Consider the following 15,770-nt stretch of genomic DNA (forward strand, 5'->3'; position numbering starts at 1 on the left):
ATTAACTTGCCTGAGGGTTGTTTTTGTGGCCTCCAAGTAGGTAATAGCAATTGGAAGGAGCTTGGTTCAAGTGAAGTCCTAAAATGTTATGCCATCTTTTAATTTAAAGAAGTCTCATTCCTCACTATCTTCTTCTCTGTCCATTTATACAGTTAAATTACTTTTTTTATCCAGTACCTACTAAGAGGATTCTGTTAAAAAGAATGTATGCTGTCACAGGAAGTGTTTTCCTAAAGCTGTGCTGTAGGGAAGGTTCTGCTTTTGGAAGCACCATCTCAGTAGCCATTGACCTATTTTTTGTATCTGAACATTACATAGTTTATTCACAGACTTTTTCAACTGGAGCAAAAAGAGCTTTGTCCACATCAGCTGTAATAATTTGTCTGCAAAATGAAATAAATGTTACTGATACAGTAGCAGATCAGTGTTTCATACAGCTATGATAATATCGGGCTAAAGTGGCCACTGAATTGTGATTTTACATATTATTAGTAAATGAAAACAGTCATTAATTTGCTGAGATAATAACCAACACTTTGAAAATATTTGTGAATGTTACACTGCATCAGTACTCTAAAGGGTATATATTAAAAATTTACAAAATGCCATGTTCAGGAAAATAAATTTTTGAAGTAGACTACTGTGGGTATGTCATATAATTCTTCAGGGCTTTACAGTAAATCGTATCTTACAGTATGTAAGCTTTGACCACAATGTGAATGCACACTTTAATAGGTAGTTCTGATGTAAAACAATAATCGTATAATACAAGAAAATATCCCAGAAAGGCAGAGCCCCAGCGGACTGGTGGTTAATGGACATATATTCTGACAGGCTGTGTATAACATCCCTAAGGTAGTTTCACATATGCTTTAAATGGGTAGAGGTCAATCAAAAGCATTTTCATTTTCTGAGCTGCTCACTTCCATTAACACAGACATTTTTGTGTCTGCCTGCTGAACCAGATCAGGAAATTGATTCACTACCCAAACTAATCCAAGGAAAAAACTGTTCGATGTCAGATGAGTTAATGTGCTTCATCATGCAGATATGTATTATTTGGCATGGGGGAGCTGTGGGAATTCAAATGGAAGGTTTCAATTGTGCTTCTGTAAATTCACAGTTAAAACTGTTTTCTGAACATGTAATTTTAGTGTTTGTCACCCAGAACCAATATCAGCATACACTGGACTATGCTCTCATTAAGCTGGGAGCTGCTTTGTCTTTTAATACCTCCAGGGACAGTGACTCAACCACCTCCCTAAGCAGTCTGTTCAGCTGCCTGAACCCTTCTGGTGAAGTAATTTTCCTAATATCTCAACTTCCCCTGGTGCAACTTCTAGCCATTTCCTCTCCCGTTGCTTGTGACTTGGGAGAGCAACTCTCACCTCTCCACAAGCTCCTCTGGGGTAGTTGTAGAGAGCAGTAACACTCCAGCAGTGACCTCCCTGTCCTTCCCGACCTGAGAGGCCCAGAACTGGACACAGCAGCTGAGGTGTGGCCTCACCAGTGTTGAGTACAGGGGAATGGTCACTGCCCTGGTCCTGCTGGCCACACTATTGCTGACACAGGCCAGGAGGATGCCACTGGCCTTGGCCACCTGGACACACTCTTACCTCATGGTCACACGCTGTTGACAGGACCTCTGCTTGCCCTTGTTGACCCTCACACCATTGGCCTTGGCCCATCAATCCAGCCTGTTCAGAGCTCTCCTGCCCTCCAGCAGATCACACTCCTGCCCAGCTTGGTGTCTTCTGCAGACTGAGGGTGTCCTGGACCCCCTCATCCTGGTCATTGATAAAGATATTAAACAGAACTGGCCCCTACACTGCTCCCTAGGGAACACTGCTTGTGACTGGGTGCTAAATGGATGCAGCACCAGCACTCTGGGCTCAGCCATCCACACGGTTTTTAACAGTGAAGAGTGCACTCACCCGAGCCATGAGCAGCCGGTTTCTCCAGGAGAATACTGTGGAAAACGCTGTCAAAGCTTTACTGAAGTCTAGAAGGCAACATCGACAGCCTTCCCCTCATCCTCTCTGCAGGTCAAGAAGGACATCGGGTCAGTCAAGCAGGACCTTGCATGTGATCATTCTCAGGCACTTCTGGGGTTTCTGACACGTCAATATCCTTTGTGTCACTGCTGCCACATGGAAATCCATCCCCAGTCTCCATGAGACAACAGATGAAAGGATCTCCCCAGCACACCATCCCTCAGACACTGGCGTGTTGCCCCAGGCTAACTCCAGGCCTGGTTTTATCCTTTTCTCCCTTCAAATTCATTAGGATTCTGTGTGGAGTGCTGAGTACCTTCATCTAAAACCTATTGAGGGAGTGAGGTATTTATCTGTTAGGTAAGTGTTGAGGTCTGATTTAAATAGATTTAAAATATCTAATAGAACCACTGTGAAAAGATGTTATTAAAATTAATCTGTCTGAAATTTTGAATCTCATTACTAAAAACCACATGCATTTTCTGAGATAATTACATTTTCTGAACAGCCAAAAGCCATATCATTTTCACCAGTGTTGCATTACTTCTGTTGGGTTTTATCCTTGACTCAGAGCAATTGCAATAACACCAGCTGCTTTTAGATATTATTGATCATAAAACCTTTATACATCAAAGGAAAGCTAAGGAGATGCCAAAGACTACTAAAAATAAAATTTTTATGTATACAAAAGCCTGCTACAGTAACTGAAGCTAATGAAATAGATCAAAGAGTGCCTTTTCTGTGCACATTTTCTGAGTATAGGAAAAATACAGGGGAGTGTTCTTATCATTTAAGTATTTAGCTAATCCTGTCAGAAGGAACAGCAGTAGTTCATATTCAGTAGTGCCAGCATATGCCTTCTTAGTCTCTCTCATGTGCTCAGTAAGTCCACTATAAAGCAACAGTATTCTGGTAACATTCAAGTAGTTTTAGTTTGTATTGACTTGAGGTGGTTTTGTTTTGATAGTCTGTGAGGCATTTTGCTATTCACTGAATTTCTCTATTGGACCATTAATTTTGATAGAATATGAGAGGAGAAAGAGGAAGTGTCAAATGGGAATTAAGCTGCAGACTGAGTAAAGGCTGGGTTAAAGTGATTGCAGCATCTTTACATATGATTAAGAAAGACTTGTACTTGAAAAAAGAAGAGCTTTTCTCAATTTCATAATGAAATTTAACAGCAATGATAGCAGCTGTGGAGGAGACAGCTTCTATGTTTAACTGAAAATTCTTAGGCATACTATTAAAATCTAGTTCAAACTTCAGATTTGCTGTTTAGAAACTGACCCTTCCTGGCCCCATTTCAAGTGGACTGTCCTGCTTGCAATTTTTAGCTTCCACTGTCACTAAGCAAGATTGGTATCCTACAGGGTAATCAGATTTAGGCAAACAAGAACTTAATTTACATCCTGTGCAGAGCCCACGGGCCAATCTTTTGCATAAAGACTTGAAGATTGAAATGTTTTCATGAAAGGATAATATATGCCTGGAACTGTAATATGCACGAATAACATTTTCATACTAAAAATTATATCCACTGATCACTGTAAACTGATTCACAGAATAATAAACCCATAATTGAATATTCAAGTTAATTTCTCAAAAAAAAATTAGTAAGGGAAACACAGCTCATTTTATTTCTTAACAGTTTATGTCTTCAGAAGAGTTTATAAGTGCATGGAATATAATCATCTTGAAATACATACTCATTAGTATTCACAATTATATAAATCACTTCTTTGTGCCTTGGCTTTGCATTCATTAATGGATTGAGATTTACTCAAGTATTGTGAGATTTACTTGACTGATACATTCAAACAGCAGATGCTGTGGAAGTGCAAGAGTAGTACATTCGGCTAGAAATAGTAAAGGCAGAAAAATACATGATCCCTTTTCAAGTCTGATCTTACTCAGAAGAAGTATTACTATGTAGTGACTTACCTACAGTCAAAATCAGTTTTAGAAGCCATGTAAATGCTCTGAAGGCGTGGTCCATTTCATACTTTGGTTTGTGTTTGTGGCTTGTGGTTCAAACCAAATACCCATCTAATTGAGTTTCTTATCTTTTGCAGGGATAGGGGCAGTGATTTTACTTGCTCGTGTATGCAGGTTCTCATCCTTAGGGTGGTCCCAGGTGTGTTGTGACTGCTTGAGACAGCAGGAGGCAGCAAAAAATGTCTGTATGCATCTCTTGAGGCTGCCAGGAGGCAATTAGCACCAGCCTAAGCCAGAGCAGCCCTGAAGGTACTGTGATGGACCATGTGTGGCACGAGTTTCCAGCAGCCCCCTGCCAGTCCAGGCTTTCTGGCATTCAGCAGTGCTCTGCTCACACCGCTGCCTCCAAAGAACCCACTGATATGATTCAGCTGCAGACTTGGCTGCGATACTTTCATCAGCTGAGCCAAAACACATTAACAGGCAAAACACAAGTTTCAGAATCATAAGAAATTCAGGTCACTATCTGTATCTCATTGTAAAAGAACTTCCTGTTGACAAATTGTAAGAAATCCTTGCCATGGAAAAATTCTCATATGATGATCGGGGTGTAGCATACATTGGCTGTTCTTAAAGGGTTCCAGAAAAGCTACAGACTTTAATTCCTGGAATTACTCCGATAATTAAAAGTCTGAATTCTTGGGAGAGAGGAGGGGGGGCATGTGTTGTTTTGAAAAACAGACTTTGTAGTTAAGGTTATTTAAGAAGACAAAATGCATGAATTTCAAATTTCAAAAGAGTCTGACTGCCTTGATTGCTTTCCAAGTGATTGTATTATCCTGGAGTGTCATATAGAAAATAGCTGGTATGACACAGCATAAATATTCTGCAACAAACCAAGCCAAGTCAGTTCTGACCTTAGTAGCTCTACAATAAATACTTAGGAGAAAACACTTATTTGTTCAAAAGGTTATAAGAATGGAAGACAAAATGGAAACTAAGTTCCAATGAATATGTAAGAAAATGTCTTCTGAATTTATCAATCTTCTTTTCACATTTACCAAAATAGCATTTCACTTTTACTGTCATGTCTGGAAAACCTCCAGTTTCCTCAGGCCTCATGAAAAATTCCACCATGGAAAACAGAACAAAATATTAAGCTGACATATGAGTAAATAGCCACAGGTGCAAATTTGTGCCAAGGAAGAAATCCAGCTCACTTCAAAGAAAAAAATCAGTTCTGCCATAGGATATTACAGAGCAACTTCAATTGACAAGAGATGCTCAAAATTAATTTTGTTTGCTGCCTCTCCCCTGGTGCTGCTTCTGCTGCCGGGCAAAAAGGGGTCTATTTAGTGGGACACCTGAGGGCTTGCTTGGGCATGTCTAAGTTACCAGGGTATCTCAGCCCTAAATCTGAGCACCACAGGACTGAGACACGCAGGCTGGTGCTGGGACAATATGGCCAAAGAGCTGCCACTGTGCAGAGCACTTCTCCATCTCAGGAAGATTTTTCTCAGGCTTTTAAATCATGAGGTTCACAGTTTCTCTAAAAGGAAGAAAGCAGCTTATTACTTACTGACTTGAGTCTATAGGTATTATCAAACAGCCACCTAGCACTCAATGCTCAATTTTGTATGTAATTAACAATGTCATTTCAGTATTTATAGCTACTATGTGTTTACATGTAAATTAGAAAAGCAATCTCACTTGCTTACAGTATGGACTTTGGTTTTGGGCACTACCCAACAGAATTCATAACCAAAAATTCATAACCAAATTCATATGAGTGTTCATATGAATATTCATTCAGAATTCATAACTAAAAAGAGACAGAAAAGAAGTGAAATTAATGAAAAAGATGGTTAACACAGCATTCCAGCCTCTTTTGGCTGCAAAAGGAGTGGGATGGGAAATGCCAAATGTGTGAACCATCCTTTAAAAGAACTTAGAGTGCTTTCTGCATTGGTGCCCAATAAACCTGGTAGTACCATTTTACAGTTATGTAGTTAATTACAAGGATGTGGGGCACGTTAAACTGCTGCCCACAATGGAACAATTTACAGGGTAGATTTCTGGTCAGTGTCATACACTGGGAAAGGAAGATACTGTTACTCATCAGCCTCTTCTCTGTGAGTCATGGCAGCTTTCAAACATATGGTGATGGTGTACTTTGTGGCCCTTCAGCATGTAATATGAAGTGTAACACTGTGTAGGCAGTACATTTCACTTTCATGGCTAATTTATATTTATCAGTTGTTTCCAGCTTTGTCTTAGTTTTAAGTGAGACATGTGTCAGTTCCTGTTTGCAGCTACATTACCTTCAATAGGTAGACTTTGATAAAAAACTGCACTATATATGTCTTTGAAAGAATTTCAATATATTCAACAATTTCAATGTATTTCAATTTGAGCTTTCATTAAAATTATTATTTTAGATATTAAGGAAAAATCTTATGTTAAAATACATGGATTCAAAATCTAAATGCCATGCATATGGCATGTTTCAGCAATTCCCCAGGACATTCCCAGGAGGCTGTAGTTAATTGGTGTGCTGGGTGAACTGCTCTCTGTAATCAAAACACCTCCAACAGTCCAGGTGTTTGAGGTGACTGTCATAGATAACCATGGTAGCATGGATTTTTTCCTTCAAAGAAATTACTACAAGCTCTACTCTGTGAATTTTCCTGTGCCCAGCTGGCCACCAAAGTCAAAGGCCAAGGAGTCCTGCTTTAAATTCTAATTTATAATTGTCCTCTAAAGGAAAATTGTAGCCTCAGAATATCTGCAATGACCTACATACCAATGAGGTAACTGCCTTCTTAGCCAGTTGCTGCATAAATTACCTAAATTGAATCTAGTCTTTGGCACAAGGAAAACCTTTAGAGCATGATGTGATGCAGCAGTGTCTGCCAAACTTATCAAACGAATAGCATCCCCTCTCTGGTTTTTTACACCTATACTGGTCAATAAAAAACCTCTGCACAGATGCAGGAGGAATTGCTTTCTTCAGAAATAGACACCTACAAGGCTACTTTCTAAGGCTTCCTTTCACATCCCCTAAATACAGGGGGCACACTGAGTGTGGGTAGGCTCGGTTAGAGATGGGCCCCATGGAGGGAGATCGTCTGTCCTTATCCTGCATCTGCTCTGTTTCCCAGGAGACAGGATGAGAAACAAAATATCTAGCACAGACTGTTTGCTATTGATTTTTAGAGTGACTCTGCCCTTCTCAGCCCCACGTCCTGTCTACCATCCATCTTGCCACAGGCACATTCAGAGAAGCCATTTTCTGTACAGACATAATTGGTCATTGGCACAGAAATGACAGAAACTATTGTCACACAGCAGAAGCATTTCCATTTCCCTTTCCCTTGGGGCAAACTGTATTACCATGAAGTCCCCAGTCTAGTGCAGCTGGGTACTGCCCCTGAAATACCCTCTTATCACAAACTTAAGACAAACTCCAGCCATGAAAAGTGGATGTACAATGGCCTCCCATAAAAAATGAGAAATTACAATCAACCCTGAATGCCAAGTGAATTTGGTATAATTCCATATAGAGCATTAGCTAAGGAAGAGAGAAAAGCATTTAACAGAAGAAAGGGGTATAAAATTTTGGCAATTACTGTGCCATGTGCAGAAAAGGAAGACATCAAATGTAAGGGAGGTTTACTGGTAAATCTGACTTGGGAACAAACGTTTTGGATAAACATGGCATAAACATGGCATAAACAATTGCAGCCCTTCAGGCTCAAGAAAGATGAAGGAAATAGGAGCAGAGAAGGGCAAATTGAATAATCAGGGAGATGTAGAATCTCTTTTAAAGAGATTAAGAGTTCAGTTTGTTTAGCCAAGCAAATTGACGGTCATGAGGGGAGAAAGGTGTGCCGAATTTGCTACACAGGTGAGTGGAGGAAGAACCAGCTAAGAGAGTTAAGCAGGAAAGAATCTTCTTTTTCTACAATAATTTAATTAAACATATAAAAAATAAGTGTTACCTGTGAGGACTTCCTTAGAAATGCAAACACATAGAGAAATGGAGCCAATCACTAGCCAGGGAAAAGAGCCAGGGAAAAAATAACACAATTTGGCACAATATCTGTATGTATATATTACCCTTGAGAATGCACAGTGAAGGAGTGGTGGTCTTGGGCAGGAAGGGCAAGATGCCTGCTTGGTTTTCAATGGACTTTGATAATTACATTTAGAAAAAGACCAGATTAGCTGGTTATCTGTAATGGCTTTTAGACTTTGGAGATTTAGTTGTCTTTCTTTCATCAGTAGGTGCAAATTTCTACTCTGAAAAGGTCACATACAGTCATATACTGGCATTAGCATTTCTTGTGATTAGCTCATAGCATAAGCTTTAATAAAAGGCAGCATCTGAAAAATCAGAGGTTCCTTCTTCTCTAAATGTATGTAGAAACCTCAGTGGGAATAAAGAGAATAGATCTCCCATATCTGTGTGAGGAAGCACCAGTTTTCCTGGTGCTGAGGCAAGTTTATATTCTAGTCTGTGCCTCTGCCTGATGTTGATTAGAAAAAAATTAGTGCTTTTCCTACATTTTCAAAGATTCATTTCTCAAAATAAGAAAAATCTCATACTGCTTAATGAAATTATCCAAGATTTACACTAGTGTGTCACTGAAATTACAGCCCCCACAGCCCTCACAGGTTGGTTGTTTTGTTTTTGGGTTTTTTTGTTTTGGTTTTTTTTGTTTGGTTTTTTTGAGTTTTTTTGTTTGTTTATTTTTTGTTTTTTGGTTTTTTTAGGAAAAAGCATTTTTCATAATGAAACTCTGGAGGATTTAATGGAAAAAAAGGTTATCTAGAAGTCTCCTTTGCTGAGGATCCTAAAATGGTTACTGAAATTACCAAGGAAAGAGGAGTCTCACCTAATCTAATTGCAAGTAATCTGGCAGCCAAACTGGATGAATTAGCAGCTCTCTAAAGGAATGCTGACAAACCATAGAGGAAATAAAGAGCTGGTGTTCTAAGAAAGGGAAGGGGATAATGGAAGCAGTAAGAAAGCAGACACTTAGAAATCTGTAAAGGTGATCCTTTTCCCCCCTGCTTTTACCTACATGTTCCTGGGTTCAAACAGGCACATGATTTTGTGTTTGGAAGAGTCTGCTTGTTGTGTTTGTGGAATAAACTTTTTTCCCATCAATACTAGGCCTTATCCCAATAGAAAGGTAAAAAAGGGAGCTGAGTCATAGTTGGGAAGTAAGGATATAGGATATAGTTGGGAAGTAAGGATATAGGAGGGTGAACAGGAAGTACTATACCACAGACTGAATGTTATTATTCCAGTGGTGGCCAAGTGTGATATTCCACCCACAGCATGTTTTTCATTTCCTCTGGAGGACCTAATACACTTCTGCCATGGTTCAGTGGCTGAAGTAGGTGAACACAGAAATAAATGTAACTTCCTGTGACTCATATGCAGAGATTAATAATCCTCATAACCTTGAATGAGCAACTGAAACCCCAGGGGAGAGTAAACTCACTGAGAAGTAAAAGTATGGAGGAAGGAAAGGAGGAACCTAAATGGGATGTTGTCTTTCTTCATGCATAAACACTAAAAGTCATGCAAAGTGAATATGGAGCAGAGAAAATTTCCAAGCTAGAAAGGTGCTGGCTGACCATCAGCTGACTATGGAATATGGAAACAAGTGAGGAAGAAAGTTGCTTCATCTTTCAATGAAATGAGAGGTATGACAGAAGGCAGAGCAGAAATTGCTGGTGGAGGATAGTGAGTGTAGTGGTGTAAACATTCCCTCATAGGGATGGCAACTAATTCCTTGAATGCAAGGAGTAAAAGTAAAATCTAATTATCATCACAAGCTCTCCTCTGTGAATCCTTAACCTGTTCAGAATTTTGATGTTTAAAGAAGGATCTTGGAGAATACTGACAGTGTCTGTAAACTCATACAGCACAGAGCATTAGAACTTGTCAAAGGTGGAATCCTTAGCTCCTTGATCACTTACTACTTTGAAGATAACAGTGGAGGTTGGGATATATAAATATGACTGTGTTGCTGAAATTGTCTAGTATTTTTCTCTATGCTCACATTAATGTTGACATGCAAATTCTCTAGCTTTGCAGTGGTTATTTTAACTGTATTACCTGAGCTTTAGAAATCTGTTTTTCATAACAGAACTGTTTTAAATCAAACTGAATGTGCTGCTTAAACCTTTAATTCAGTATGTTATGTTCTTTATTAGCAGCACAGCTCTGTAACAGCTGAGTTTAAAAATATATTGTTAGCAAAATGTCCAGTGCAAGTATCCTGCTCTGTTTTAAAAAATACAACAGCAATTAACTCAAGACTTGAATTAACACTGCACGCTTTATTTCCTTGTTATTTCTCTATGGAGAGAAAACAGCAGGGAAAAGCAAACTGGCTTCCATTTGTTACAGCTTCCTAGAAATCCTTGTGACTCTGAAAAAGGAGAATTCACTTGCATGTAAATAAAGCTTATTGACTTGGGAAGCAGGATCATGATCAGTGTTTATTTTACTTAGAATTAATGCCTTGCCTGACACTGGGTTCCCAATGGTAAGTTTAGGCATTTGACAATGAGTCAAGCAAAGCAAAACACAGTCCTTTTACCCCAAAGTGCCTGAACTCCCTGACAAAAAGGTAGCTCTGCATGCAGTAATTGCACATATGAACAAAAGAGTTGGGCTAAAACTGTGCCTAGGAGTGGGTACTTGACACTTCTGAGTCTGGTTTTTATATTTCCTCTATTCCATGAAGGACATTCTTTTAGGAAATACAAACTAAAAACATATGCAACTGTCAAGTGGTTGTGATGAAAAAACAAACAGGTTGCTGAATCTGGCCTTTCAATATTTATTATTGCCAGGATGCTTTTAAACAGCACTTTAGCAGCAGCTGAAATTACTCAATGAAGTGCTTTATTGTGGCCATATTTCTAAAATGAAGTCACAGATTTTATAGACTATAAGATTAGATTGAAAAAAAATTCTCTTTTGGTGGGAAGATCCTCTAAGACAGAAGGATATATTTTTTTAGTACATTGTTGTGCTGGTGGCTTTTGGCCAACATCAACCCATCACAAATGGTAAAATAAAGTGACCCACACTTCTTAAATGAAGTGAACCTGAATTTTTTTAGAGGGTTGCCCCTTTTGTGGATGTCAGTGAAGCTGACCTCAGTTCGCTGTGTGTATTTCTCACACTGTTGCACTTCAAAAACCACTGAGCTTTGTGCTGCATTAGTTGAACTGTTTGCTTTTTGCTCTCCCACTGCGAATTACAAACCTCCCTCTCTCTTCCAGGGGAAGAGGGAAATTGGTATATTGAGACTAAAGAATCCAGCATTATAAATAATGTGTTATGGGGTTTTGTTTTGGTATGCACTCAGAAGTCTGCAGAAAACCATGGTGACCTTGCTGGTGATAGGCAAAGGATCACAGGAATCACCATCCTTGGAGGTGTTTAAGCCAAGACTGGACATGGCACTTAGTGCCATGGTCTAGTTGACATGGTGGTGTTAGGCCATAGGTTGGACTTGATGATCTCAGAGGTCTTTTCTAACCTAATTGATTATGTGATTTTGTAATATACTAGAGACAGCATGTCTCGATAATTTAATAAAAATATCAGGGCATGCAGCATAACTAGTTCCTGAAGAGAAAATGTAAATGTGGGCAGTGAATAATTTTTACTGCTAGATGAACCTGGATAAGTCTCATGTAGATGAGACAAGAAAAACAAGATCCAAATGAAGAGGAACTCTTCGGATATTTCAGGTCAAGCAATAGCTTGAGGAAAATCATCTTCACCAAATCTCTCCTGTGTCTAACTTCTGCTGTGTGTCATAAACAGAGAGGAGTAACACTGCACTATAGCTCCATTGAGCTAATCACCTTCCTGCAGGAGGGAGCTTATAGTGAGTGCTGTTTATGTGGGAAATTGCCAGGATGCAAATACTTGATTAGCCAGCATATTATGAATCAGGGTCATAGCTGGAGTAGTTGCTTTGTTCAGAGATGCTCACATCCCTGGGGTAAGCAGCTAATTGCAGGAAATCTTTTAAAGCAAATGTGTGATAGGAAGAAAGCAATGAATATTGTTTATTCAAAAGGCAGGAGTGGTTCCTTTGAATCAGTTCTCTTGCATAATTATGTAATTAGGGCATGTTCTATTTTTAATTAAATCTCTTGCATATTCATGAGAATACTCTGAACCTGTGAACCAATTGGCATAACTCTTTAAAATGTAGTTTGTGTAAAGGAATGCCCTTCAATCTTTTTTTCCCCTTTCATATTACTGTGCAAAGCGATATTTCACGTTGTTATAATTAGGTTGTATTGCCTGTCAAAACTAGAATGTGGTTAATTAAACCATTAATATAAAATTGCCAGAGAAAAGTTTTAAGTGGAGATGAGGAATGCAAGAAACTGCTGCTTGGAAATACTTGTATCAAAACTGGGTTTTGCTGGACAGCTTGATCTGTGTAAGATATCAGCCAGAGAGTGGAAATCAGTAAGTATACGTTATTTCCCTCAGCTTTTCAAATCCAGCAATGATTCTCTCTATTTACAGTCTGAAGACTATCCATGTTCTCCTAACTTTGCTTTGTTTCTTGTGGGCTTCTGTGACTCTTCCTGTTCTTCTGCCTCTTCGACAACAACATTAGCTTTGATTCCTCTTCCGACTTCCTGCTTATTCTTAGGAGCTTTGCTTTCTCACCCAACTCTTGTTCTCACATCTGCTATTCTGTAGACTTGCTCAGCATTGTACATGAGGGCAAACATACATAAGCTCTGCTTTCCTTGAATATTTTAAATATTACCACTTAGGTGAGGCTGCATGTTTTGATTTACCACTATACCTCCATGTTCTTTTACTAGGTTATGATTCATACCCTGTATATATTGCAGGGTCATTCCAGGTCCCCTCCAACTAACAATGCTATTCTACTGTATGTGGAGCCCAGGTGATAATCAATGTAACAATCACAATATAACTCTTTCATAAAGTTAGGTTGTTGCTAATCCATGATGTAGTACATTTTACTGCTTTGCTATATTTAATTTAATTTTTTGGGTGTTTGGTTTTTTGGGGGTTTTTGTTGTGGTTGTTTTTTTTGTTGTTTTTTTTTTTATTTTATTTTTTTATTTTTTTTTCTATCTTATACCTCAATTCCTTCCAATTCCTTCCATCTTTCCTTTCTGGGCTTGACTTCTACCTAGTGGTAGAATAACACAAAGAAAATACTGTGGCTATTCCTTCTTCTCTAGCAAGAGTGGGAATGAAGTCAGAAGCTGCAAAGAAATAGTTCTTGTGACAAGTGTCACCGAGCTTCTCACAGAAAGCTGCGTAAGAGCAGGGATTTTTCACTTACTTCCATGCAGAACAAAGACAATGGTGTTGAAATATATTAGCAACATACACTGAGCTCTATGTGGGGGCCCAACCTTCGACACAAGAACTCGTCAGCCACTGCACACTGTGGAGATTTTCAAGCGCATTTCATGAAGTCATGGTTGGAAGAGACCTTCAAGATTATCCAGTCCAACCATCCAGCCAGCACTGCCCCTGTAACCCCGTGACCACTGAACCACATTGCCCAGTGCCACATCCAGGTGCCTCTTGAACATCTCTGGGATGGTGGCTGCACCACCTCCCTGGGCAACCTATTCCAGAGAGTGATGAGGTTCCTCCTGAGCCTAAACCAGCTCAGGCCCCTCAGCCATTCCTCATAAGACACATTTTCAGACTTTTCACGAGCCTTGCTGCCCTTTGCTGGACACACTCCAGCACTTCACCGTCCTTTTTAAAGGGAATGGAAGATTTTCCCAGAGGCATCCAACTGAGATGGGGGCATCAGTTTCACGAGTCCTACAGTCACCATAACCCTGAACTTCTTTCCACTACAGTGGGTCAAACCAGCCCCAAGAGCATCAGCAGTGGTGCCCCCTTGGAGCGAAACCGCCCCAGCGTCACCGAGGGCGCCCTGAGGAACCGCCGGGATCTGCTCTCCACTGACATCCCCTTGAGGCGGACGAGGCAGATCTTAGCAAGGTTCAGCGTGGCCCGCACTGGCGGCCTCGGGGATGCACCTGAAGCCCTGAGCTCCCTCGGAGCATCCCGGCCGGCGCTGCCCGCTCCCGGGGAGGGATGACGCCATGAGGGGGGGCGGTGGGGGAGAAGGGCGCGCGGGCGCTTGTGGGAGAAGGGGGGGCGCCGCCATGTCAGGCGGGGCGGGAGGGAAGGAGGGAGGGGAGCGCGGGGCGGGACAGGGGCGGCGGCCGCAGCCGCAGCAGCAGCAGCCGGGGCGGTGGTGGCGGCTGCCGGCAGCTGTCAGCGCCCGCTCCGCCGGCGGCGACCACCGCGGCCCTGCCAGCGCCTTGCGGGAAGCACTGGGTCCGCCGTGGTGCTGACTCGCTTCATTCTCGCCTTCCCTCCCTCTCTCCGGTCCTCTCTCCCCCCCCAAAAAGCCTTTTCCTTCCTCCCTTTCGCCCGCCCATCGCTGACATCCTCCTCCGGCCGCCTCCCCGCCCCGGGCTGCGCGGCCCCCGCCGCCCTAGCGAGCGCTGCGCACATCGCCCGAGCTGCAGCACCGAGCGGTGAGCGGGGGGAGCCGGCCGCGTGGGGGCCGGCGGGCCGGGACCCGGGCCGTGTGTGCTTGGGTGTGGGTGTGGGGGGTGTTCAGCTCCTCTCCCTTTTCATCCGCCGCTGCGCAAACAACAAAAGGCTGCGCGGGCCGCCCGGTCCCCCCGCAGCGCCGCCGCTGACAGCCGGCCCCGTCCTTCCCGCGCCCAGGGCGGGGTGGCTTTTTGGGGAGGCTGGTTTTGGGCGTTTTGTCAGCTGCGCTCAGCGCTCGGCTGCGGGCAGGGGTACGTGCCTCGGGATGGGCATCGGCTCGGCTTTGTCCCCGTTTCCTCTGCCGGCTCGCCCCGGTGCTGCGGCGGGCGCCGCCCTGGGAGGGAGCGGGCAGAGAGGGCTGGGGAGGCTCCGGCCTGCGGCTCCGGGCGTGCGGCGCTTTGTCTGCGCTCCCCCGGCTTTGGGGCTGTGCCGCTGCCAGGGCGGAACTGGTGGAAGGCCAGGCTAGGACAGGTCTTCTTTGGGCTTTGTACATAGTGACCGGATTTATACATTGTAGGTCACCTAGCATGCTGTAGTCCGAGGCGATTCATAGACTTAGGTCTTGGCCGGATTTCTGCACCTCGAAAATAAGGAAAACATAGGTTAGAAACACGTTACTCTAGCAAAAATACGCAATTGATTTAATTGATAACTGACTGTGTCTTTGGAGCAGGGATTGATTAGGAGGACACTTTAAAACCTTACTTATCTAGCTTTCGTCTTTCTGATATTTATAAGTAAAGAGATGCAAGATTTGTAGATCTGCATAGCAGTTGTATGTAATCAGAATAAGGAAACTTCTTGACACTATTGAATTCTGTGTTGTAGGCATATTGAAGCACATTTTAATGGCCAAGGTGGTATCACCTAGTGTAATACTCTTGTGTGGCTTTGAAGGTGGCTAAATCAATGATGGCACTCTTAATTTTTTTTTTTTTTTTTTTGTGTGTGTGTTAGTAATTTCCATTAGTGGATATGATGTACAAGTAGTATCAGTACTCAAGCTACTGGTCATGAAGTAAGAATACAGACTCAGAAAACAAAACTGGCTAGGGAAAAGTCTGTTTTTATAGTTTGCTTTGAATAGCAAAATTATATGCCAGTGTCATTCATCTAGCATGCTTTCATGTTTACACATAAAAATACAAGAAACTACAACAGTTAAAATTCAATTTTAGCTGTGTTGTGCTTGACAGAAGGTTTAACAACAATTG

At 41.7% G+C, this 15,770-nt stretch overlaps 1 protein-coding gene across 1 annotated transcript in view; it reads left to right on the forward strand.

Annotated features, from left to right (window-relative positions):
• The first annotated feature begins 14,186 nt into the window (after positions 1–14,186).
• The window catches only part of KLC1 (kinesin light chain 1), a 47,635-nt gene continuing 46,051 nt past the window's right edge, over positions 14,187–15,770 (forward strand). The window contains exon 1 of the mRNA XM_038137513.1: positions 14,187–14,537. The gene's annotated coding sequence lies outside the window, so the exon portion shown is untranslated. The remainder of the gene's footprint in view (positions 14,538–15,770) is intronic.

The sequence above is a fragment of the Motacilla alba genome, chromosome 5 (assembly GCF_015832195.1).
Source record: "Motacilla alba alba isolate MOTALB_02 chromosome 5, Motacilla_alba_V1.0_pri, whole genome shotgun sequence".
Classification (NCBI taxonomy): Eukaryota; Metazoa; Chordata; class Aves; order Passeriformes; family Motacillidae; genus Motacilla; species Motacilla alba.